At 41.6% G+C, this 27,152-nt stretch overlaps 1 protein-coding gene across 1 annotated transcript in view; it reads right to left on the bottom strand.

The window, feature by feature from the left end:
- The window catches only part of mlxip (MLX interacting protein), a 102,464-nt gene that overhangs the window by 70,650 nt on the left and 4,662 nt on the right, over positions 1–27,152 (bottom strand). The gene's annotated exons all lie outside the window — the stretch shown is intronic.

The raw sequence follows: 27,152 nt of genomic DNA on the forward strand, positions 1-27,152 counted from the left end.
ACTAGGGAATCAAATACAATTTCAAGTGTTACAACCTGTATAGTTTGCTTCAGTGATGTTGGGTGTAGACATGCATTTCTAAGGAATTGCATTTAGAATGGATGTATACCTCAACTGACAACACCACCTCTGCATATCCAAACAGCTTTACATAAACATTATGAGCAATGTTTACAATTCTTCCCTTTTTTTTACCCATTACAATTGTCTCCAGCTTTCAAATTGTATGGGCAAATGTAAGATAAATTTGGAAGTAGTATGGAATCTGCAATTTAATCTGAACAGCCCTCTATTTCACATGTTTAATGAACCCAGCCCAAGGGCTTTGCAAGTCTGCCCTATTCTTCTTTAAATTCTAATGGTCAGGGAAAAGGTATGCATGAAGACCCACATTTTGCATTTTAGGAATAGTTTCTTCCCTTCTGCCATCAGATTTCTGAACGGTCCATTATTTGTCTGTTTTTTTTAAATCATGCTCGGTACTGCTGCCACAAAACAACAAATTTCACAATGTATGTCAGTAATATTAAACCTGATTTTGACTCCAGAATCGTTTTAATATGCAAACGGCTTTCACCTCCTGCGGCTTTATTGGAAAACTACTTCAGCACAAAAAGCTCTCCGCAATCATCGTGGTGTGTGGAACCCTTTCTGTGCATTGTTCTGAGTATTATTTTATATTTGAGAGTAACATCAATCATAATCAAACAATGCTAACAGCAGTCAATAGCCTCAATTCAATACAAAGCACATACCCTCCTGAGACCCAGAATCCAACTTGCATGGATTTTGTGATCTGGTCATTCTCACTCAGTCAGCCAGAAGATTCAGTCAAGATGCAGAGAACAACTACTGCTGTTGTAAAAAGCAGCAGAGCAACACTCTACATCCAGAAAGATGTTCGGTTTAGAAAGGGGGCAGGAGATCCCGTCTCCTGAGCAAACTGACACGGAAATTCTGCATACTTTGACAGAGGGCAGATGTGCAAATATTATTGGTATTCTGTACAAGACAGTCCTACACAACATAATGGAGACCCAGGGATAGCTTGACTTGGGAGCTTAGCGATGAAGTGATCAGATTACTAGCAGATAAAAACCCACTTCTGATTGGATTAGATTAAGGAATTATAGAGAAATTAGTTGAGAGAGAGTAAATTAGATACCAGTAAATAGCAGATAACAGTAACAAAACAGAAAGGTTATACAACCATAACAAGCTACAGTTGTCTGCAGAAGCAGCTCTATTTGTACAATTGAATATCTAGGGCAATATCTATCAGGACATTAAAACGACACCAAGTGATCAGGCAATAAATATAACATTCAGAGTAATTAACACCTCTTAAGATAGTTGAACCAGAACAATGTCATTCTAGAGTTGTAAATGCAATCTTAAGTATTGTTTAAAACTGCTACAGTGCTCTATCCAGTTCGTTAGACACTAGCCATGTGTGGCTGTCTGGGACTCCAGAAATGGATATTTTTAATCAATACAAACTAAAGGGCTAGCCTCTCAAAGTCCAACCCTGCATCCCCATTGTGAGAAGTAGAAACAGGCAAGGCCAGCCAACAGGGCCTTCGTGAAGCTGTGTGAGCCAACCCCCTGTACAGTGGACACAACTGATTACAGAAACATTGATGAACTCCAACCGTACCATCGACAGTGGACAATGAAGTCGGAAGAAGAAGAAGGGCTAGTCAATCACAGTGCCTGCATGCATACGTTAACTGTATGTAAAGTGGTAAGATGTCAAGTCTACAAGCGGTTTTTTATTCATTACACATACTGCTTCCCTAGTTAGTCCTTACTATTCATCTGCTAGAAAGCTGTGCGACAATAGTGGGGACATCAGCAATATCGGAGAGAGCAAGCAGATTACCATCAACTGGAATTACTACTCCAGATCATCAGAGTGACGAACAAGGTTATTAAAGGCAAAGTGGGAAGTTGTTCACACAAGGAGAGCATGTAGGTTTTGGGAGTTCTCGTCTCGAGTCATTGCATAGGAGACTGCAAGTTCTTTTCAAAAGGAATACAATAGGTCTTTCAGTGGAAATGGTAAATACACAGAATTACTCTGGTTGACTTATGTGGAAGATAACTTAAAAGCAATATGGAAGAACTGAACTGACAGTTCTTTTTTTCTTTAAAGCAGTCTGACTCATACATACATTCTTGTTAAACAGACCAGATATAATAATGTTAACTATTAAGAGGATGTACTCTAGAAACCGCTGACATTAAGCATAAATTTTTGCCTCATCACAAACAACTTACAAAGTTAAATGTTGAGTCAGGTCAAGGCAACAACTGAGTTTCTGGAGATGAATTCATTGAGCTGATTTTGTAAATATTCTCACAATTGAAGCTTAGAAAGTCAATTTGCATCGATCTGAATGGGATATTTTATAAACTAAAGTGTAATTTGAACTTGGAATTTATTTCTGCTTCAACACTTAGCTGTGTACATACATCTATTGATGCTTCTGGACACATCTTCAGTGATGTTCCAGGAATCATCGGGTGTTTCGGGTCTTTCAACATTATACAACCTCCTCCAGGTGACTCAGCCGGGGCTGATCAGACCCCAGCTTGTGTCCAGATGGCTAGCTACTTATGACTCCATGGCTCCCCTCTTTTGAGCCACAGCCATCTTGAGGACCTCTCTGCTGCATCGGTGGTACTGCGGATGGCTCTCCTATTCCTCTTTCCCTCGATGCCCAAATTGCTGAAGGCTCTAACTAAAGAACGGGCTACGAATCCCCTACAACCAACCTCCACTGGGAGACACCTCGCTCTCCATCCAGCCTGCTGACAGTTGCTGACCAGTCCTGTGTACTTGGACAGCTTCCTTTCAAAGGCCTCTTCCAAGTTATCTTCCCATGGGACTGTCAGCTCCAGCAGCACCACTTGCTTAGTAGACTCAGACACTAGGACAATGTCTGGTCACAGGGTGGTGGCTGCGATATGGTTGGGGAACTTCAGCTGCCCTTCGAGGTCCACCAACAACTGCCAGTCCCTTGCAGAGGTCAGAATGCCTGCAGATATTCAAGATTGTATAAAGTGCCAAAGTAACTAAAACTGGCATTGCTTACAAAAGTATCTCTTTTGATCCCTAATTTTTGTACAATTGAATAGGATTTTCCAAATTTAACATCAAATTACACTCCAGACATTCATGGGTAGCTTCTGGGACTATTTGCAGGCCAACTATTTTTGCACAGAAGAATCCACATGGTTGTTTACACCAAAGGACCTCTTGTTTTAAAAGATCCATAGCAAATTATATTAATGATGGAATTATAATGGAATCCAATAGAAAAGAAAATAAGTAATTGTCTTCAGACTAGACTGGGTACTTGTTAGCATGGGCACGATGGGGTGAAGACCCTACTTCTACACTGTCTGACCATAAGATGACATAAAAAATATAAAGTTATTGATAAATAGGACTGGCAAAAACAGTAAGCAAAAGTCAAATCTTTCATATTTCTAGAATTTAAAATGAAAACTTAATTCCTCAGCTCCTTCTGACATTTAAGCAGCTGGATTAATGTGAGTTTATTTTCAGCTTCACAAGCTGCATTACACAATTGGTTATACTAGGAACACAACCATCTTTCTGGTTCCGTCAATTGTCCAGGGTCACTTTATGTTTTACCATCAGCCCTTCAACATCAGTGAGATTGAAAGGTTTAAATTAGAAAGTGAGACTTAAGAATTTTTCCTGTACATTTCAGAGGATAGAAATCAGCCGTAAACACTGCAATTTATCTCCAAGTACGTGCCCTCAAAACACTGACTAATACATTAAAAGAGGCGTAAGAAATCTCATTTGAAAGGAAGCAGTTTTAATGAATACAAAACATAGCTAGGAGCAATGAAATTTATTCTTATAACAAATGGCTTGTTAATGGCATTTAATATTGCTTGGTCATTTCTTCAGCTCAAAATATAGTGTTTCAGTACGAACTGAGGGTTCGACAATACTTCTACCAGTATCAGTAATTTTGATTTCCCTGTGGGAAGGAAGAGGAAATTCTAAACCTCGTAGTTAGGCTCAATTTAGACAGTCAGTAGCTTGTTTATGTGGCAGACTATTCTTCTTGGTTGAGTAGTTTGCCACATAAAGAGACTACTCACCCAAATAGAAAAACAACTAAATTAAATCAGGAAAAAGGGCTAAGATAATAATAGTTTACAACAGAATGTAATGTTCTGAACATTTAGATACTCCCATAAACACTGTCATCACTAAGATAATTTGCAACATATTCAAAACAGTGCCAGGTAAGATCCTATTTAAGTTCATTTGTCCTCTGGTCCTGTTGAGCTCTGGAATACTATTCAAATTCCCTGAGGTTTGTTTTACTGCCTCATCGTTACTAGATTTTAATTTGCAGGGACTATTTTTAATTACTTAATTCTATATATTCAGGGTAGATATTTGTACTCAAGTGTCAAAACTATGACCCAAACCCACAATCTTGTGGCTCAGAGGAGCTTGCTACTAACAGAGTCGCTGCTGACATAAGAACGAGGAACTGTTTTTAAATATACCAACCTTCACTTTGGTAAATAACACTGCCTCCAACTGGCATGCAAAATCAAGTAAAAAAAAACTAAGAAAACCAAAGCTGTAGCCATGTTTTTCACAAACACACCAGATGCTCCCACTCCAGCTGCTATGATAGCTACAAGGCCAAAGATCATTAACAAAAGAAAATGAAACATTTTCCAGCCGCTATTTTTTTACAGCGTTGATAAACATAAGTGCTGAAAATTCACTGAGGGTTAATTTACATCAACCATTAAAAAGGCCATAATACTATAAGACATACTTGCTGAATTGGGCCATTCAACCCATCAAGACTGCCCCACCATTCCATCATGGCTGATTTATTATCCCTCCCAATCTAAATTCTCTTAGCCTCTCTCCATAACTTTTGATGCCCTGGTTAATCAAGAACCTACCAATCTCTGCTTTAAATATACGCAATGATTTGGCTTCAAAAGCCACCTGTGGCAATAAATTCCAGATTCACTACCCTCTGCTAAAGCAATTCTTCCCCATCGCTGTTCTAAATGGATGTCCCTCTATTCTTTGAGACTTTTTACCGTGCCCATGGTCTGTTCTTTATCAAATTACGGTATTGCTTTGCACTGTTGTAACTATGTGTTATAATTATGTGGGGTTTTTTTCAGTTTTTCAGTCGGTTTGTCATGTGTTTCTGTGATATCCTCCTGGAGAAACATTGTATCATTTCTTAATGCATGCATTACTAAATGACAATAAAAGAGGACTGCGTGTCCTCATAATCTAATCTAATCTAAGGTTGTGCCCTCTGGTCGTAGATTTCCCCACTATAGGAAACAGCCTCTCCACATTCACACTATCTAGGCCTTTCAATATTCTACAGGTTTCAGTGAGATCCCTTCTCAGTCTTCAAAATGGCAATAAGTACAGGCCCAAGTAACAAACCCTCCTCATATGTTAACCCTTTCATTCCCAGAAACATTCTCCAGAACCTCCTCCAGCAAATCTTTTTTTAGACAAGAGGTCCAAAACTGCTCACAATACCTGCTCCCTCCCACCGATCTTTGCATCATCTGCAAACCTGGCCACGATTCTATAATCCAAATCACTGACATATAACGTGAAAAGAAGCAGTTCCAACACCGACCCCTGCGGAACACTACTATTCACCAGCAGCAAACCAGAAAAGCCCAAGCAACACAAGCAAAATGCTGGAGGAACCCAGTAGGGCAGGCAGCATCTATGGAAAAGCATATACTCGACGTTTCGGGCCAAGGCCCTTCAGCAGAACTGGAGAACAAGATGAGGAGTCAGACTAGGGAAGTGGGCGAAGAGGAGCAAGAGCCACAAGGTGATAGATGGATCCATAAGGGAGTGGTGAAGTACAGAGCTGGGAAGTTGATTGGTGAAAAAGAGATACAGGGCTGGAGAAGGGGGAATCTGATAGGAAAAGACATAGAAAAAGGGGAAGGAGCAACAGATGGAGGGAGGTGATAGGGTGGTAAGGAGATAAGGTGTGGGAGATGGGGCATTACCAGAAGTTTGAGAAATCAATGTTCATGCCATCAGGCTGGAGGGTACCCAGATGGAATATAAGGTTTTGCTCCTCCAACCTAAGTAGCCATAGACTGACATGTTGGAATGGGAATGGAATTAAAATGGGTGGCCACTGGAAGATCCCGGTTTTTCCGGCGTACTCAGCTAAGTAGTCTCCAAATCTGTGTCAGCTCTACTGTCGTGATGAAGCCATGCTCAGGTTGGAGGTTATATTCCATCTGGGAAGCCTCCAACCTGATGGCATGAACATTAATTTCTCGAACTTCTGGTAATGCCCCCACCCCACAGTCTGCTAATTAAATTTGCTGACGACACTACACTGGTTGGCCTAATCTCAAATAATAATGAGGCACCCTACAGAGAAGAAGTCATCACCCTGACATAGTGGTGTTAAGAAAACAACCTCTCCCTCTATGTCACAAAAACAAAGGAGCTGATTGTGGACTACAGGAGGAATGGAGACAGGCTAGCCCCTATTGACATCAATGGATCTGGGGTTGAGAGGGCGAACAGCTTTAAATTCCTTGGAATAAACATTACCGAGGATCTCACATGTCTGTACATACTGGCTGTGTGATGAAAAAGGCACAACAGTGCCTCTTTCACCTCAGATGGTTGAAGAAGTTTGGTGTGGGCCCCCAAAATCCTAAGAACTTTCTATAGGGGCACAATTGAGGGCATCCTGACAGGCTGCATCACTGCTTGGTATGGGAACGTACTTCCCACAATCACATGACTCTACAGAGTGGTGTGGACAGGCCAGCGCATCTGTAGATATGAACTTCCCACTATTCAGGACATTTACAAAGACAGGTGTGCAAAAAGGGCCTGAAGAATCACTGGGGACCCGAGTCACCCCAACCACAAACTGTTCCAGCTGCTACCATCCGGGAAACAGTACCGCAGCATAAAAGCCAGGACCAACAGGCTCTGGGACAGCTTCCTCCCCCAGGCCATCAGACTGGTTAATTCATGCTGACACAACTGTATTTCCATGTTGTATTAACTGTCCTGTTTATTATATACATACTATTTATTATAAATTACTATAAACTGCACATTGCACATTTAGACGGAGATGTAACGTAAAGATTTTTACTCCTCATGTATCTGAAGGATGTATGTACTGAAGCCAATTCAATTCAATTCCAAGCAGAACTACTCCCTAGTATTACTCAAGTGCTGGCCTAGTTCCCATGATCATATCTCTGGAATGGTACTTAAACCCATTGCTTTCTGATTCAAGTGCATGAAGTATTTCAACTGTGCCAAGGAAGATACTTATGAAGTTGAAAACAAAAGATGCACCTTCAAAATAGGGGCTAAAGTACACTGCTATCTCCTGGCACAGTTATCCATCCTATAAACTATGTGGCTGTATAGCTAAGTGCAGCTCCATCTTCAAAACTGCTGACAACACTATTATTGTGGGATGAATCACAGTGGAGATGAGTTATCAGAGTGGGACAGATCACCTGCTTGAGTGGCGCCACTAAAACAATCTCTCACTCAGCGTCGGTAAACTGTGGACTTCAGGGAGGGGAAGAAGAGCAAACGTGTAACAAACAGCCTACATTGGGGGAATCGGCGGTGGACAGAGGCAGCAGCTTTAAATCTCTGGGTGTTAACATACCAGATGATCTGTTTTGGGGCCGGCTGGTGGTGCAACGACATCGGCGCCGGACCCAGGAGTGGAGGTTCCTGGGTTCGAAACCAGTCGGGTCCGCTCCCGAGTACGCTTTCCATCCGTGCCGGGTTGAGTGGCAAGATCGCAACTTGACCTCATAAAATAGAGGGAAAGTACTACGAAAATGTCCGTGTGAGGGGTGGCGCGCCACAGAGTCTCTCTCTCTTTCTCTCTCGTTCCGCGCCTTGTAAAAAAGCCATGAAAAAGACACCATTACGGACGCACGCAAGCACATACCAAAAAAAAAGACTATCTGTTTTGGGCCCAGCACATAGGTGCCAGCATCTTTGCTTTCTTAGGAGATTGAGGTGGTTTGGCGTGTCACTGAACACTCTTAACAAATTTCTACAGACGTACCATTAACTGACTGGTGGCATCATGGTCTAGCATAGCAATTCAAATGTTGCAGAGACTAGTGGACTCTGCTCAATACATCATAGGCATATCCCTCCACATCATCGGTGGTATGTACAGAAGGTGCTGCCTCAAAGAGGCAAGATCTATTATATCCATCAACAAAGATCCCCGCCACCCGGGCTGTCCTATCTTTTCCATAGCTACCACCAGGCAAGAGATACAGAACCTGAAGTCCCACCACCACCTGGTTCAAAACTTCAACCATTTGGATGAACTAACACCACAATTCAGCTACACTAAAATGGATTTTTTGTTGTAATTGTGTTTTGTAAAAATTATTTAATTTGCTTACATTCTTCATGTGACTGTTGCTTCTATGAAGCCACTTGCCTCTGTTTTCCATTGCACCTGTGTATACGTGACATTGTGCATGCGACAATAAACATAACATTGACCTAAATCAAGTTTAATTATCATTCAACCATACGTGGATACAACCAAACGATCAGCATTTCTCTGGGGCCAAGGTGCAAAACGTACACAGCACATGAAAATAGCAAACAAAAAAAGTCAGGCAAAAAAAAATCAATATAGTCCAAGAACATGAGTGACATGTCCTGTAAAATGACGACACAGTACCCAGCAATCCTGACTGTTGTTCACCCAGTCGAACACTGGGAGGCAGCACCCTCGGGAGTGGCCAGCCCCCTAACCGAGCACGGACGCCATGCTACACCACCTCTGGCGTCTCCTCACCTGGGATGCAGCAGCAGGCAAGCTTGTGGCATGAGGCCAAGTCCTCAGTACCACCGAGGCCACGCAGCTCCCACACTGCCGCCAAACAAGGGAAACAGACCTGCGGCGTCTCGCATTATTAACGTCCAACAGGGTCTTGCAATTGCAAGGGAAATGTCCAAGGCAGTCACCCATGGCTGCACACTGCAGGCCGTCTTCGTGCACCAACTCCGATGCCTTCGAGTAGCAGGCAGCAACACGGTCTGCAGCCATTTCCTCTGAACCCAGTCCGGCTCTTCCGATCAATGATCAGCTTGCTGATGCGATAGACCTGCTGTAACCAAAGTTCTTGGAGTCCAGTACAGTCTGGCCATCATAAAAAATTGAATTTATTTCCTACACCCTTTGCATACGTGAGCAGTAAAAATCTTTATGTTACGTCTCCATCTGAATGTGCAATTTATAGTAATTTGTAATAAACAGTCAATATAGCTTAGAAATACAATTATGTCAGCATGAATTAATTAAGTCTGATGGCCTGGTGAAAGAAGCTGTCCTGCAGCCTGTTGGCCCTGACTTAGTGCTGCAGTACGGTTTAACAGAGAAACACGTTTAACAAATGGAAAAAAACACCTTTGGTTGGCCCTCGAGATATCGCTGCTTCCCACCATCTTACAGGAAGATAAACTGTACTTGGCCTTGACTTCTGCTACATAACACTGCAGCTGAACAAATGAGGAAAATATGTTAATATTTTGGGCATGAATAAGAGCACTAAGTATTGATAGAATAGCCTGAAAAGATTAGTGGAAAGAAATAAGAAAAGTAAACTCTAATAAATTGTAATGAATACTGAAGCTATTGTACCCACATCATAATTATCTTTTTGGACAATTCATTCACTCCTTGCACAACACATGCAGTGCATACAAAACACTGAATAAGAATTTAGTGATAAAATAAATTAATTCCAAGTCTAATAACACAACAAAGGCCAATTTCAGAAGAGATCTTTTTAATAGCAACTATCAGTCCGTGTGTTTAATAAAGTACATTTATATTTGCTCAAACAATGGTTCTGCATGTTGTCAACACATTAGCTCACTGAAGTATTTAAAGTAAGCTCAGATCTGGCAAGGCTCAAAATTAGAGATTAATAATTTTCCTTTACACCCACAATGCACATATCAAGAAGCTGATTTTGATATTTTTGAAATCTTTAGAGAAATACACTCGTTTGCAGCAGTATCTAGGAAACTAATTGAAATACAGACTGAAGAAACATTCATTTTAAGTACTGCTTGTTAAACAAAATGTAGTTCCCAATAAAACAGTTCTCTACCAAGAGAAACAGTTTTTCTCCAGTAAAAAATAAGGAAAAAGTTAACTGTTGACTTTAACTATTTGTAAAACAAAGAGTTACACTACTGTTTTGAAAAGCACCAATATCTCCCCTCAATGAGTACAACATACCATTTTAAAATACTTGCTACACACCTTTCATCAGTTTACACCTTAAGTAATGGCTTACAGGAAATCTTAGAATGCGTTCTGGGATGGACTGCTTTTAGATGGAAAGAAATAAAGTACATATGATGAAATTATAATTTTGTGTCCCAGTCATGCGATCTGAGAGCATGCAGAGCATGATGGAGACAGTTCTGCTTAACGCTTTATGTGAAGTCAGCATAAAACAGGGGATGAAAAATCCTCAAAGATGTAATGTGCAGGCAAAAAAAAAACATTACACAGAAATGCCTCTTTGTTACACTACATAGTCTCAAATCATATGGCTACACTACAAAATTGTATTCTCATCATATCTGCAAGACAGACTGACAACTTTGTTTTTTTAAATTAAATCAGCCCAAATCCTATATATACTCCCTCAATATAAAATTACATGCAGTTTAATGAACAGTTAGTTCATATAAATCAACTAAAATATGGCTTTCAACATTCAGCTTTTAAAAGCAACTAGACAAACAGGGTGACCCGTTGGGGGGCACCCTTTGAGAGAAGGGTAGTACAGTCTGATGTGACCAGAATGAACATAAAATTTTCCTGAATGCTATTGGTATTGCTTTGCTTTGGAAACTGAAGTAGAAAACCTCAGTTTATTAAAGAAGAACGACGCGTAGCAAAGCAAATATAGCTGCTCCTCATTTAACGAAGGACACTTTTGATGGCATCATTTCTGGTTTATCAGCCACCCTTGTGCCTCTCGTTGTCATTCTGGAGACGTGCAGCCCTTTCATCCCCAGTCTCTTCATCCCTTCTGCTGTTTGTTGTTTGTCTCTGATCCTGGAGATGTACATGCCTCTCCTCCTCTGTCTCTTCATCTCTCATCTTTTTTTGTCCTGACTCTTTGATCCTGGAGTCGTGCGACCCTGGCCTCATCCGATTCTTGTTCTCTCCCTCTCCTTGCCGCTTCCCAACAACGTTTGGCGTCATCTCTTGACCATAATGTCCCCCTTCCTTTTCCACACGGCATAATTAGGCTGATCATTTTTTTTTACTCTAATGCTGGATAGAAGATACGAAGCAGTAACACCAAAGGATGCTGATTATTCTTGAAACGCAAACACCAGGAAATCTGCAGATGCTGGAACTTCAAGCAACACACATAAAAATTGCTGGTGAATGCAACCGGCCAGGCAGCATCTATAGGAAGAGGTACAGTGGACATTTTGGGCCAAGACCCTTCGTCAGGACTAACTGAAATAAGAGATAGTAAGAGATTTGAAAGTGGGAGGGGGATATCCAAAATGATAGGAGAAGACAGGAGGGGGAGGGATGGAGTTAAGATCTGGGAAGTTGATTGGCAAAAGGGATATATGAGAGGATCATGGGATGGGAGGCCTAGGGAGAAAGAAAGGGGGAGGGGGGAAGCCCAAAGGATGGGCAAGGAGTATAATGAGAGGGACAGAGGAAGATAAGGGGGGGGGGAGGGGGAGAGAAAAGAGAGAGAAAAGAGAGAGAGAGAGAGAGAGAGAGAGAGAGAGAGAGAGAGAGAGAGAGAGAGAGAGAGAGAGAGAGAGAGAGAGAGAGAGAGAGATATTAATAATAATAAATAAATAACAGATGGGGTATGAAGGAAAGGTGGGGCAGTAACGGAAGTTAGAGAAGTCAATGTCCATGCCATCAGGTTGGAGGCTACCCAGACTGAATACAAGGTGTTGTTCCTCCAACATGAGTGTGGCTTCATCTTGACAGTAGAAGAGGCCGTGGATAGACATATCAGAATGGGAATGGGATGCGGAATTAAAATGTGTGTCCACTGGGAGATCCTGCTTTCTCTAGCAGACAGAGCATAGATGTTCAGTGAAATGGTCTCCCAGCCTGCGTCGGGTCTCGCCAATATATAGAAGGCCGCATCGGGAGCACCAGACGCAGTATATCACCCCAGCCGACTCACAGGTGAAGCATCGCCTCACCGGTGAAGCATCGCCTCACCTGCAAGGACTGTCTGGGGCCCTGAATGGTGGTGAGGGAGGAAGTGTAAGGGCATGTGTAGCACTTGTTCCACTTACAAGGATAAGTGCTGGGAGGGAGATCGGTGGGGAGGGATGGGGGGACGAATGGACAAGGGAGTCACGTAGGGAGCAATCCCTGCGGAAAGCAAAGGGGGGGGAGGGAAAGATGTGCTTAGTGGTGGGATCCCGTTGGAGGTGGCGGAAGTTACAGAGAATTATATATTGGACCCGGAGGCTGGTGGGGTGATAGGCGAGGACAAGGGGAACCCTATTCCTAGTGGGGTGGCAGGAGGATGGGGTGAGAGCAGATGTGCGTGAAATGGGGGAGATGCGTTTGAGAGCAGAGTTGATGGTGGAGGAAGGGAAGCCCCTTTCTTTAAAAAAAAGAGGACATCTCCTTCGTCCTGAAATAAAAAGCCTCATCCTGAGAGTAGATGCGGCGGAGACGGAGGAAATGCGAGAAGGGGATGGCATTTTTGCAAGAGACAGGGTGAGAAGAGGAATAGTCCAGGTGGCTGTGAAAGTCCGTAGGCTTGTAGTAGACCTCAGTAGATAAGCTGTCTCCAGAGAGAGACAGAAAGATCAAGAATGGGGATGGAGGTGTCAGAAATGGACCAGGTAAACTTGAGGGAAGGGTGAAAGTTGGAGGCAAAGTTAATGAAGTCAACGAGCTCAGCATGCATGTAGGAAGCAGCGCCAATGCAGTCGCCGATGTAACGAAGGTAAAGTGGGGGACAGATACCAGTATAGGCTTGGAACATGGATTGTTCCACAAAGCCAACAAAAAGGCAGGCATAGCTAGGACCCATATGGGTGCCCATAGCTACACCTTTAGTTTGGAGGAAGTGGGAGGAGCCAAAGGAGAAATTATTAAGAGTAAGGACTAATTCCGCTAGACGGAGGAGAGTGGTGGTAGAGGGGAACTGGTTAGGTCTGGAATCCAAAAAGAAGCAGAGAGCTTTGAGACCTTCCTGGTGGGGAATGGAAGTATATAGGGACTGGACATCAATGGTGAAAATAAAGCGGTGGGGGCCAGGGAACTTTAAATCATCCAAAAAATTCACAGTGTGATAAGCATCACGAATATAGGTAGGAAGGGATTGAACAAGGGGGGATAAAACCGTGTCGAGGTATGCAGAAATGAGTTCAGTGGGGCAGCAGCAGGCTGAGACAATGGGTCTACCTGGACAGGTAGGTTTGTGGATCTTGGGTAGGAGGTAGAAACGGGAAGTGCGGGGTGTGGGAACTATAAGGTTGGTAGCAGTGGATGCGAGATCACCTGGGCAGATAAAGTCGGTGATGGTGTGGGAGACAATGGCCTGGTGCTCCTTAGTGGGGTCATGATCGAGAGGTAAATAAGAGGAGATATCCGCGAGTTGTCGCTCTGCCTCAGCAAGGTAGAGGTGAGTACGCCAGACTACAACAGCATCCCCGTATCGGCGGGTTTTATAGTAAGGTTAGGATTTGTGCGGAGGGAGTGGAGAGCAGAGCGTTCGGAAGGAATGAGGTTGGAATGGAAACAAGGTGCGGTGAAGTCGAAATGGTTATTCTCAATTATTCCTGATAATGTGGTTGGCACTCTCCTAAGTAGAAGTAATATAGTCACCGCTGTCCTTTGACTGTAGCAAAGGGTTTTATGGGTGTGTTGAAGTACGTTATCACAATAAAATTTAATTATCTCTTATTGATAGGGGACAGTTAAATCTGTCCCAATCTGCACATGCTGATGGTGATCAGCAGAATGTGACCCTGCGAAATAGAGCTGCCCTGCCCTTTTGCTCAGGTAGGTGTCACTGCTGAGGCTGGCCGCGTGCGAGCGTTGCCTGTCGTGTCCCGATTTCCATGATGGTGGATCAGCTCTCAGGTTAAAAGGGAGCCTGTTGACTTTTGCGAATGAGCAATTTTATACGAACATATAACCCTGAACTTTGCCTGCATTCTGTAAGTTAGCACATTTTAATTGGATTTAGCCAAAAAAAGTGCCGCTGTAATGCACCGTTTGCGCTAATTGGAGGTCACAAACAGACAGAACATGAGAGTTTTAGTAGTATATAGATCTCTGCAGCAAAACATTCGTTCCTCAAGCAATGGCTCAGATACCTTTCAAGAACAATACACACGCACACACTGATCGCAATTCAACCACTTGGTAAGGAGATCAAAAGAGGAAGTGAGCAATCATCAGCTTCAGGAGCACTGTGACAAATGGAGAACTGAAAACAGAATGGGTTATGGACAGAGATGGTCAAAAGTGCTGCCTTAAGCAATCCAGGGTAAAGGATTGTTAGGCTAAAAGGGGAAGTGCACACATGAAATAACTTAGAAGCCCTTAAGAGTTCAAAGTTCAAAAAGTTCCAAGCAAAGTTTGCACTTTGGTAATAAGTACATATATATACACATCACAAAATACAACCCTGAGATTGAGAACAGATTTCTAAAACAGAAATATGGAGGTTGTTTAGGGAGCACAGGCAGAGGTTTCTGGATGGGTTTGTCCCATTCAGGCAGAAAAAGGATGGCAGGGTGAAGGAACAATAGTTGACAAGAGAAGTGGAACATCTGATCAAGAGGAAGAAGAAAGCATACTTAAAGTTTAGGTAGCAAAGATCAGACAGAGCTCAAGAGTTATAAGGTAGCCAGGAAGGAGCTACAGAAGGGGCTTAGGAGAGCTAGAAGGGAACATGAGAAGGCCTTGGTGAATATGACTAGAGTGAAGGTAGGACCAATCAAGAAACATGCCCAGAGTCAGAGGAAGGAGGGAAGGTCCTTAATAAATACATTGCTTCAGGATTCACCAGTGATAGGAAATCTGACAAACATGAGACCAGTATATTCAGGCTAATATGCTGGAACTTATCGAGGTTAAGAAAGAGAATGTACAGGTACTTCTGAAAAAGTGTCCAGCGGAATGAACCATAGGTTACTACAGGAATTGTGGAAAAAGACTGCTGCACCATTGTTGATGATCTTTTTGTCCTCACTGGCCACAGCAGTTGTACCAGAAGATTGGAGGACGGCTAATGTTATTCCTTTGTTCAAGAAAAGTAATAAGGTTAATCCTGGAAATTATAGACCAGTAAGTCTTAGATCAGTGATGGACAAACTATTGGAGAGGCTACAGATGGGATCTACGAACAATTGGAAAAATATAGTCTGATTACAGATAATCAGCCTAGTTTTGTAAGGGGGAGGTCATGCCTCATGGGCCTGATTGACTTTTTCGAGAAAGTGAAAAAACAAACTTATGAAGATAGAGCAGTGGATGTAGCGTACATGGATTCTGTAGTTGTATAGAGTATATGGATTTTACAAGGTTCCCCATGGTAGGCTCATTCAGAAAATCAGGAGGCATAGCATCCAGGGAAACTTGGCTACAAAGATTTGGAATTGGCTTGGCCAACGAAGAAGAGGATGGTAGCAGATGGAACATATTCTGCTTGGAGGTTGGTGACTAGTGTGTTCAGCAGGAATTTGTTTTGGAAACCAGCTGGTGGAGTAGTGGCATCAGCACTGGATTTCGGGGCGAGAGGTCCCGAGTTCGAATCCAGCCAGCTCCCTTGCATGCTCTCCATCCGTGCTGGGTTGAGTGTCGAGCTAACAACTCGACCTCGTAAAAAAAACCTGGAGAGGGATGGGCTCCGCCCAGGACATACTGGTACCCTGACATTGTTGGGATGTACAGCTGTGATCAGAAATTGAGTTCTATACGGAGAAGTATGAAGTGGTTCACTTTGGTAGGTCAAACTTAAAGGCAGTGTACAGGATTAATGGCAGGATTCTCAGCAGTATGGAGGAACAGAGGGAACTTGGGAGTCCACACCCATAAATTTCAAAGGTGCCATGCTAGTTGATAGGGCGGTTGAGAAGGAATATGGTGTATTGGTGCATACAGATAGTGTGGCAGAAATAGAGTGGACAGCCAGTGTCTTTTACACAGAGAGGAAATGGCTAATCTAAGGGGATATAATTTTAAGGAGATTAAAGGAAAGCATAGGAGATGTCAGAGGTAGAGAGAGTTTTTATTTTATACCCAGAGTGGCAAGTACATGGAAACTCTGCCAGGGTGATGGTACAGGCAGATACATTAGGCATTCAAGAGACTTTTAGATAGGTACAAGGATGGAAAATGGACAGCTATGTGGGAGGGAAGGATTAGGCTTGGTGTAGGTTAAAAAGTCAGCACATCATACGTCCAAGGGCCTGTACTGTGCTGTAGAATTCTAACTTCCGTATAATCAAAAACTGCAGGGAAGAAAGTTTAGCAAAAGAATGCTTGCAAGATCATAGCATTTTGCTACACGTACGCCTGCAAGTTTCAAGGACTCCTGTGCAGAAGTTAAAATCATGAACTAACGAGCCAATAGGAACACGAATTTGATGACATTTCCGAGACCCACATAGAAGAATTTGTCCAAGGATCCCTGGGGAGCTTCACACAGGATCTACAAGGCCCTGTATTCAACTGGAGACTGTGTGTTTGCTTTGGAAGAGAAGGAAGAACAAAGTAAATTACATTTTCTATCATTTAAGTGTGCTTGAGTTTACGTTTACTTTTAGTGTTTTGGGGTATACATTGGCTAATTTAAAATGTTTTAATGAGACATTTGAAGAAATATAGTTTTTGGACATTCATCAAGGCTGGGAACAGAGATCTGCTCTCTACTCCAGGTCTGCAGTGCAGTTTCAAGAGCCGAGCTTCCTCTGGCCTGAGCACATTACCCAAGACCACGTCCCCATTTAGAGCCTGGCCACTACTCAAGGTAGCAAAATCAACTCCTGTATCTGGAGAAGTTCACAGGCAAACAAGGAATGCAGGAGCCCCTCCACATGAAAATGCAGCCAACACATCCAAAAAAAAGGCCTCTCGAAGTTCAACCCTACGTCCCCGTCGTGAGAGGTGGAAGCAGGCAAGGCCAGCCAAGAGGACTCTGGTGAAGCTGTATCAGTCAATCCCCTGTACGGTTGATGCAATGGATTACAGAAACATTGAAGAACTCCAACCATAAAAATCGACTTCAGAGGACGATGGAGATGGGAGGTCATCAATGGCCTATGATTCCCTGGGAGCTAAGGGCCCAAGTAAATACATCCAAAAAAAGGAAGTTCAAATGGAGGTGACGATGAAGATTGAGATAAAATATATAAAGAAAGGGAAATAGAAGGGAGCAGGCCAGTGAATGGAAAGAGTACACAAAAAGATTTTAAAAGGAGAACCGAAAAAGCATCAAGTACAAATGCACAACAATGACATTTCACTACCACAACAACGACAGAAACTATTGACTTTACTGCTAATCTTCCCAAAGCCACTTCACAGGAGTGTCAAATAAATTTAACACCAAGACACATTTGGAGATCCCAAAGATTTGATTAAATAAGTAGGTATTATGGTAGGTACATTTTCAAAGTGGCAAGGTTTGTTTGAAGATTGTCAGCAGGTCAGCTAAAGGCATGGCTGTCAATAATGTGGTAATTAATTTTGATAAGTGATCAATAGGCCTGATTTTAATGAATGCACACTGAAGTATAAAATATAATTGCCCAGCACTCTTATTACCAACATCTTTACTGCTACAAAGCTAGGCTCATCTATCAGTTCTAATGCCAGCTTTTGGCATGGCATTTAAAACTTCACTTTATTTATAAGTATTTTTTACCGTGCACTCATGCAGCTTCAATGTTGTACCAACCTAGCCAATAATATTCCAACTCTAATCAACATTTGGTCCTTTGCCACAATCTTCATATGTTCTAAAACAAAATGTCAGCAAATGGACGTGATCGAAAAAACATCAGTTGATATTTAAACATTAAAAAGTTCAGTAGCTAACTATGCATTACCTGACACAGGCCAACAGAGAACAGCATCTTTCATTCCAAAATAGCTAAAACAAACAGCTGTTACACTACAGGCAAATATGGTTTATATTCAAAACTCTTTTTGCTTTTTCATAACTGTTTGTCCTCAATATATTCCACTAATATCAAGGTACAAATCTGGCACATGCAAATCAATCTTTTTTTTTAAAAATCACAATAAAATTCTGACTAAATTCTAAATCATCTGCTCTAGAAATCTTCCCTAACACTTGGATGTGCTCTAAGCCAAAACATTCCTTAATAAGGAATAATCTCGATAAACACTGTTGAGCGTTTTAGCCAAGGAACACTAATTCAGCTCCGCAACTTCATCAGAAATAAATGCCAACATTTCAACTATGACTATATTTCACAACTTGGATTATTATAAAAACACTTTGGGGCACCCAGAGGTTGTGACAGATGCTCCATAAACGCATAAACAGCCATGGAAAATCCCTTGAAGTTAATGGACAAATAATGGAGTTAACCAGCCCTAAGTAACATTCAGTCAACAAAACAAAAAGTGGATATTTACAGTATCTCAATGTTGTTCGGGAAGCCTCACTAATGTAAACTCGTTGTCAAGTTTGCCTCTATAAAATGGATTCTACTTCAAAATGGATTTAGTCATAAAGCTATTTTAAATGCTGATGATAAGAGTCTGTGCAAATATTCTTGTATGTTGCCAAGAAACAAACATGTAGCAATACATTTACAATCTATTGATATCACTAACTGGTAACGGAACAAGTTCTAATTTTCTACTGGGAGCATTGTAATTAGCCAACCTATATAAAGTACCATTTCAATTCCATGTAATCCACTCTGATGGCAACTTTGTTGCAGGAATTAGAGAGTTTCTTTTAAAAAAATATTAGAAGTTCTAGTGCTTTGTTGAGGGTGTATGTGAATGCCTCGTTTATTTCAGTTGTTGGCTCACTGTGTAAAACTTGAGTAATATCTAAGGCCCCAGGTGAAAATGTGCTCCCTGGTCTTCGCTTGAGGTTAAACTCTGAGTGGGGGGGTGGAAAAGAATGGTAAAAATAAGGTAACATTAGTTTCTTGAACTTCTGGTAAATGACCCCCCCCCAACCATTCCCATTTCCTCTCACATTATCTCCTTACCTGCCTGTTACCTCCCTCTGGTGCTCCTCCCCCTTCCCTTTCTTCCATGGCCTTCTATCCTCTCCTATCAGATTCCCCCTCCTCCAGCCCTGTCTCTCTTTCACCAAACAAACTTCCCAGCTCTCTACTTCACCCCTCCCCTCTCCCAGTTTCACCGATCAGCTACCACCTTGTACTTTTTCCTCTCATCCCCACCACCTTCTTGGTCTGACTTCCCATCTTTTTTTTTCCAGTCCTGATGAAGAGTCTCGGCCCAAAACATCTACTGTTTGTGTGTGTGTGTGTGTGTGTGTGTGTGTGTGTGTGTGCATGCGCGCGCGCACGTGCGGGCTTTGGACTTCAAGCATCTGCAGATTTTCTCGTATTAAGTTGGGATCAATGACATTAGATTGCCACTTCCACTAGCCCTAAAAAAATTAATTTTAAATCCATATATGCATTTTTCATTGAACTTTCCCTTTCTGTTGAACTATCCTTTCAATCCCTTAGCCTGCAAACAAGTTCACTGACTCCTTCACTGTCCGAGCAGATCTTTATTTTTTGCTCTTTACTCTGGTTCTCCATTTTTACTTAACTAAGCAAGACATTAATTGGTTTTCTAAGAATTCACAAAACAAAACCATCTGAGCAGTGAAAACTGAAAGTGTTTCTTTTATAAAATGTTCTGAAACTTTCCCCCAAACCAAACTGCAAAGCTCATGACCTGCCAAAGGAACACTTCTGGCAAAAACATAACATGGAACATGACATAACAAGAAAGCATTGTGAATTAAATAGCAATCAATATTGTCGTTACGAAAACTACTCCCAACACTGAAGAATTCCTTCAGGCAAACATCTGAATTTAAAACAAACCCAGCGCAAGACAATATGCAGGCAGGCAAAATTCAGATAAACTCATTTATAAAGATTTGAGCTGAAAGCATCAAAATTACACTTAAGATAAGGATAGACACTAAAGAAATGGAAATCAAGCCATCAACTTCAGATAAATATATTGCCTGACTTTAAGAAATTAGAGGCACGATTCTTAAAGTAACTCCTCAACTGATCATTGTGTAAAGCTACACCACATTCCAGACTGCCTTCAATTTAATAATCCAAACTTCCTAAGTTGAGGTGATATGTGGGGTTCCAAAATAAATCATAAACATCCCAGAATAAGAAATTTCAGATAATGTTTCTGTTGCTGATAGCTAGATAGTAATCCGCATTTTTAGATTAAAACAAAACACAGGATCCACCATATTCAACAATGCCCCACCTAACTAACCCCTACCAACAGGTTAGTGCACTCTACGTTCATGGAATAATACTCTACAAGTGTGTGCATTCTACAAGTGAATCAAATGTGATGACGAACCAGCATGTAGGAGGGAGACTGAAAATCTGGCTGAGTGGCACCACAATAGCAACCTCCCACTCAATGTCAGCAAGACCAGGGAGATGATTATTGACTTCAGGAGGAGGAAACAGGAGGTCCGTGAGCCAGTTTCACCAGGGGATCAGAGGTGGAGACGGTTAGCAACTTTAAATTCCTCAGTTATCGTTTCAGAGAATCTGTCCTGGGTCCAGCACATAGGTGCCATTATGAAAAAAGCACAACTTTCTTGCAAAGATTCAGGATGTCATCTAAGACTTTGACAATCTTCTACATGCGTGTGGTGGAGAGTATACTGACTGGTTGCATCACAGCCTGATATGGAAACGCCATCAGACCCACACCATCCAGGCCATGCTCTCTTCTCTCTACTGTCATCGGGAAGGTGGTAGAGACTCAGGACCCACACCAGGAGATTCAGGAACAGCTATTACCCCTCAACCATCAGGCTCTCAAACCAGAGGGGATAACTTCATTCAATTTCACTTGCCCCCAACTTATCTGTTCCTACAACCTATGGACTCACTTTCAAGGACAGTTCTCAATATTTATTGTTTAATTTTTTTTGTTGTTTTTTCTTTCTTTTTGGATTTGTGCGATTTTGATTTTTTTTTGCACCATGGTTGTGATTTCCTGCAAGAAAATGAATCTTAAGGTTGTATATGGTGACATGTGTGTACTTTCATAGTAAATTTACTTTGAACTTTGAAGTATTCTGCAGTAAAAGAATAAGAGACAGAATGCAAAATGCAGCCATTCACCAAATTAACTCCATTTTATTTATGAACACAAAACCTCTAACTAAAGCAAGACCTCATCTTGGGCTTTCCATTTATTCTAATGATCACTTTTTGCAAAAATACTCCAATTGTTGCTGAAAATTTATCCACCATCCTGTACATCTGAACCTCCAGGAGGACCACAACCTTGTCGTGGTCTGGAGGCTTGTGTGCCTCAAGACCTGAAGAGTTATGTTGGCTGGAGTCAGGACTTTATGCTTTGGCTCTAGGTAGGGTCACCCATGCCAAACAGGTCAAAGGGTAGAGGCCAGGTTAAGAGTTGTCCACTTGTCCTCTAGGCTTGGGGGTTCAGCTCAGGACTAACAACACTGATTGGTCAAACAAAATTATTATGGAAACAACACACATAAAAGTTGCTGGTGAACGCAGCAGGCCAGGCAACATCTCTAGGAAGAGGTACAGCCAACGTTTTGGGCTGAGACTTTCAAATCTCTTACTAGCTCTTCATTCAGTTAGTCCTGATGAAGGGTCTCGGCCCGAAACGTCGACGGTACCTCTTCCTGGAGATGCTGCCTGGCCCGCTGCGTTCACCAGCAACTTTTATGTGTGTTGCTTGAAATTCCAGCATCTGCAGATTTCGTCGTGTTTGTGTTATTATGGAAACAGCAATGAAGAATCCTTCTACCAAATTAGGATATAAACACCTACAATGGTTGTTACATAGGCTTACATACAACATTTTGGACCAGTGGAAATGGTCCAGAAGAGTTATATGAAAACTATTATTACTATTTTTCTTAACAACTAATACCATTACTTAGCCTAATAGATTAGAATTACCACAGTACATAATTATCTATTTAAGTGTCTAATTTCCTTTTATATCATCTCAATGTGTACTTAAGAATGTATAAATAATTATAGTTTTATACATATAAAAAAATGGAAAAGGTTATATGTGTGAAAAAAGTACATGATATTTGTGAATTCCTTATCCAAATAAAAATAAAATTTTAAAAAAAAGATAATAAACTTACTTTGAACTTTGAAAAAAAAAAGAAGAATCCTTCTACATCTGAGTACAATGATATTCCTGAGTCTCCACCTGGGACTTGCATGACTGACAGCAGTGAAGACCGAGAGGAAGCTACTGACGTGATGAATGAAGCCCTGAACACCACCAGAGGTGGAGGACCTTCACTGCTGCCCTCAACACCAGCCGAGTTTCAGGCAGTAACACACCTGTATATTTGAAACTAGATGTGTACATTGAACTCCAGGTCCAGCTTCTTCTTATATTAACAATGCACATTGTAAAAGACACCATGCATTCAATGTTTATAGTTTTATTTTCATATGTATGACATGAATAACTCAATCTAAACTTGGTACAATCTCATTCTTTCTGAAGGACACAGTTTACAACCGTTATAAATACTGACTCATTGATAAAACTGAAAGAACAATCAAAGTTGTCCTGCATGACCAATAAATAGAGAAGCAGGACAAGGAAGCACAAAGGGTCAGTTGCTACTATGACAAGTGTCTCCATGGTAACTTTTCTACAAGTTGGTGATATTATCATATCACTTCCTTCTTTAGATGCATCTAATTTACTGACATGCTTAAGCCTAGATTTTACGAATATGTAACAGATCATAGTTAAACCCTCTTAACTGATTTAGCTAATAAAATATACAGTTTATATTATCAGTTTATACTGTTATACTCTAATTGTGCCAGTAGCGCAGCTCAATATTGGCAGATATGATGTTGTGGGCATCTCCAATTTGTGGCTAAAAGAAGATCATTGTTGGGAGCTTAGCATCCAGGGGATATTGTATTGAAAGGACTCAGGCAGGTAGGCAGAGAGGGTGGGATAGCTCTGTTGGTAAAATAATAAAATCAGATCTTTGGAAAGGAGTGACTGCGAGGCCAGATAACCAAATGCTTTCCTCTATCAGAATCAGAATCAGGTTTATTATCACCAGCATGTGACATGAAATTTGATAACTTAGCAGCAGCAGTTCAATGCAATACATAATCTAGCAGAGAAAAAATAATAAATGAAATAAAACATAACAAACAAGTAAATCAATTATGTATATTGAATAGATTATTTAAAAATGTGTAAAAACAGAAATACTGTATATTAAAAAAAGTGAAGTAGTGTCCAAAGCTTCGAAGTCCATTCAGGAATCAGATGGCAGAGGGGAAGAAGCTGTTCCTGAATCGCTTAGTGTGTACCTTCAGGCTTCTGTATCTCCTTCCTGATGGTAATGGTGAGAAAAGGGCATGCCCTGGGTGCTGGAGGTCTTTAATAACAGACACTGCTTTTCTGAGACACGGCTCCCTAAAGATGTCCTGGGATCCCACCACTAAGCACATCTTTCCCTCCCCCCCCCCTGCATTCCGCAGGGATCGCTCCCTACGCAACTCCCTTGTCCATTCGTCCCCCCCCATCCCTCCCCACTGATCTCCCTCCTGACACTTATCCGTGTAAGCGGAACAAGTGCTACACATGCCCTTACACTTCCTCCCTTACCACCATTCAGGGCCCCAAACAGTCCTTCCAGGTGAGGCAACACTTCACCTGTGAGTCAGCTGGGGTGATATACAGCATCTGGTGCTCCCGATGTGGCCTTTTATATACTGGCGAGACCCGACGCAGACTGGGACACCGCTTTGCTGAACATCTACGCTCTGTCCGCCAGAGAAAGCAGGATCTCCCAGTGGCCACACATTTTAATTCCACATCCCATTCCCATTCTGACATGTCTATCCACGGCCTCCTCTACTGTAAAGATGAAGCCACACTCAGGTTGGAGGAACAACACCTTATATTCCGTCTGGGTAGCCTCCAACCTGATGGCATGAACATCAACTTCTCTAACTTCCGCTAATGCCCCACCTCCCCCTCGTACCCCATCTGTTACTCATTTTTATGCACACATTCTTTCTCTCACTCTCCTTTTTCTCCCTCTGTCCCTCTGAATATACCTCTTGACAATCCTTTGGGTCCCCCCCCCCCGCCTTGTCTTTTCTTCCCGGACCTCCTGTCCCATGATCCTCTCGTATCCCCTTTTGCCTATCACCTGTCCAGCTCTTGGCTCTATCCCTCCCCCTCCTGTCTTCTCCTATCATTTTGCATCTCCCCCTCCCCCTCCAACTTTCAAATCCCTTACTCACTCTTCCTTCAGTTAGTCCTGACGAAGGGTCTCGGCCTGAAACGTCGACTGCACCTCTTCCTACAGATGCTGCCTGGCCTACTGCGTTCACCAGCAACTTTGATGTGTGTTGCTTGAATTTCCAGCATCTGCAGAATTCCTGTTGGCTGGGTACTTTGTAGGCCAGTGCCCAACATAGAGGCTACTGACATTACTTCTCATTAGTAGAAGTAATATCAGTAGCCTCCTTTTACAACTTAAATGGTGAAAGGAATGTTGCATTCTCTCCAAACTCAAACATTCCCAAATTTCGCTTCCTTGCTCTTCCGTTGTATTTCCCAGTATTCCGAGCTGCTTCTTTGAGCACAGGATAAACTGCGTCTCTTACATATCTTACACAGATTTACCACATCTGACACCACAAACCTTGTATGAATTTTGCACTGTAAACTTCTATTTGTTCAAGCAGCTAGTGACTGTCTTACTGTCAGAAACCCAAAGGTCAGTTAGCTACCAAAGTGGGGGCCTTACGGTGTGCTAGGTCATCTAATACAGGCCTGTATCCTGAGCAGGAACATTGACAAAATGACAGTTGCAGCAGGCAGCAGGCACAGGTAGACAATGGCAAGTTCTTCTGTGAGGTGGACAATAAGTAAACTGTTACTAATGATTAGGCTTCGGTAGCATTGTGTTCCAAGTGTCCTGTCGGTTGCACATTTTGCACGAGACTAATGATGAAGTGTTCAACAAGAGTAGAGGGTAATACATGGCATTAGACCAGGGATTCCCAAACTGGAGTCCACAGAACTCTTGCTTAATGGTATTGGTCCATGGCATTAAAAATGTTGAGAATCCCTACATTAGACCCTAATCTAAGGAAAGCTAGAATATTGTAATAACGTAGTAATTTTGCACTTTTACAATGTAAACAAGTACATTTTATTGTCAAAACATCAAAACCTAATTTGTGAAGTGAACACATTAAAATCAACTAAGAAACTTGAATAAAAACACCAAGGAGTCAAAAACCTAGACTATTAATGAATCTCCAGATTCAGCCGATACAATTTTAAGTTACACCTATACAGTAAATGTATTTTAAACCAACATTCCCACCATTTTAAATAAGGAATCCATTACGCATTTGATCTTGTTCGGTAAAAAGTTGAACAAATTTTTGGATTGTTCAATCCAAAAATGGCATTGTTAATCTTCGTTCTTTATTTGCACAACTATAGGTAATGTCTAACCATATATGATTAAAATAAAATAATTTTCAGACCAATCATTACCTGAAGTGATTCTGGTCAGCAACTTGCCGTCCCCTGAACAAAATTAGGGTAACACTGCCCACCACAATACAGTTGTATAGTACTGCAGAAGTTTCATAACTATTTATATCCAAGTATAACTTCAAAATTTCCAGCCTCTGCACTTCTTTGGCGTTTTTTCTTCCCTTAAGGAATAACTGGAGGACAAATCTTATGGACCACTCTTCGTAAATATCCTAGGAGTCACACACTAATCTACCTATTCCGTAGGCATTAGAATACCGACAAGAGATTTCTCCCCCACTAAGTGTAATTTAACCAACTCATCCTGGCAATAACAGGAAACTGAATCTTCTTTCCTAAGCCAAGTACATAACTCACTCTCAGCTTTAAATGAGCAGGATATAGTGCTGCAAAATGAAGGCAAAACATTCCAGCTCAAACTTTTAAAAGTACAGAGATAAAGCACATAAAGGCAGACATTCCAACTCTAAAATGCAGTTCATGGAAAAGTTACAAGAGTGATGCCAATCGTTTGCAAACCAAAAAAGGGAAAGTGACTGACATAACTCTGGCCGTCCAGTCTTGAAATAGAAAATTTAAATTTATTCCTCTAAGTATTATGACAATTTAATGCTACCTCATCAGCCGTAAAACAATTTGAGACCTACTATGCCCATGGCTGATTCACTCAAGTTAAACAATAATACTTTCGTATTTAAATATTTAACTTTTTCTATATATAACTAAATTTTTATTTAACTTTTATATTTAAAAGTTATTCTAAATCTACCTGGAGCTAACTTGCAACAACAGGACAAGGAGGAGGAAGGTGGCGCAAGCTAAAACTAGTGCAAGACAAATTTAGGACTCGATGGGAAGGTTTTCACATTAGCAGCAAATTTCTACATGGCAATGAAATCCTGGAAGAGCTTCTGGCAGCACGTGAAGTTACAATAGTGAGGACTGCAGTTTATTGCTGCACTGACTGGAAATATGGCATACTCAGCCATATACTGTTGGAAAACATCAGACTATATTTTAACTGTACAGACAAGCAAACACTTCCAACTGCAAAACACAGATTGGTACATCTAAACAGACAAGTTCACTCTAGTTCAACTCTTTTCATGTTCCATGTGGCTTAGTGCCCTTGATCAACAAGTCTATGATTCACTCACGAAAATTTCAACATCCACACTTATGGAAATGTCCTTCAGACATTTTCTATCAGTTATGTGGAGAAAGTTTCTC

The sequence above is a fragment of the Mobula hypostoma genome, chromosome 27 (genome assembly GCF_963921235.1).
Source record: "Mobula hypostoma chromosome 27, sMobHyp1.1, whole genome shotgun sequence".
Lineage (NCBI taxonomy): Eukaryota > Metazoa > Chordata > Chondrichthyes > Myliobatiformes > Myliobatidae > Mobula > Mobula hypostoma.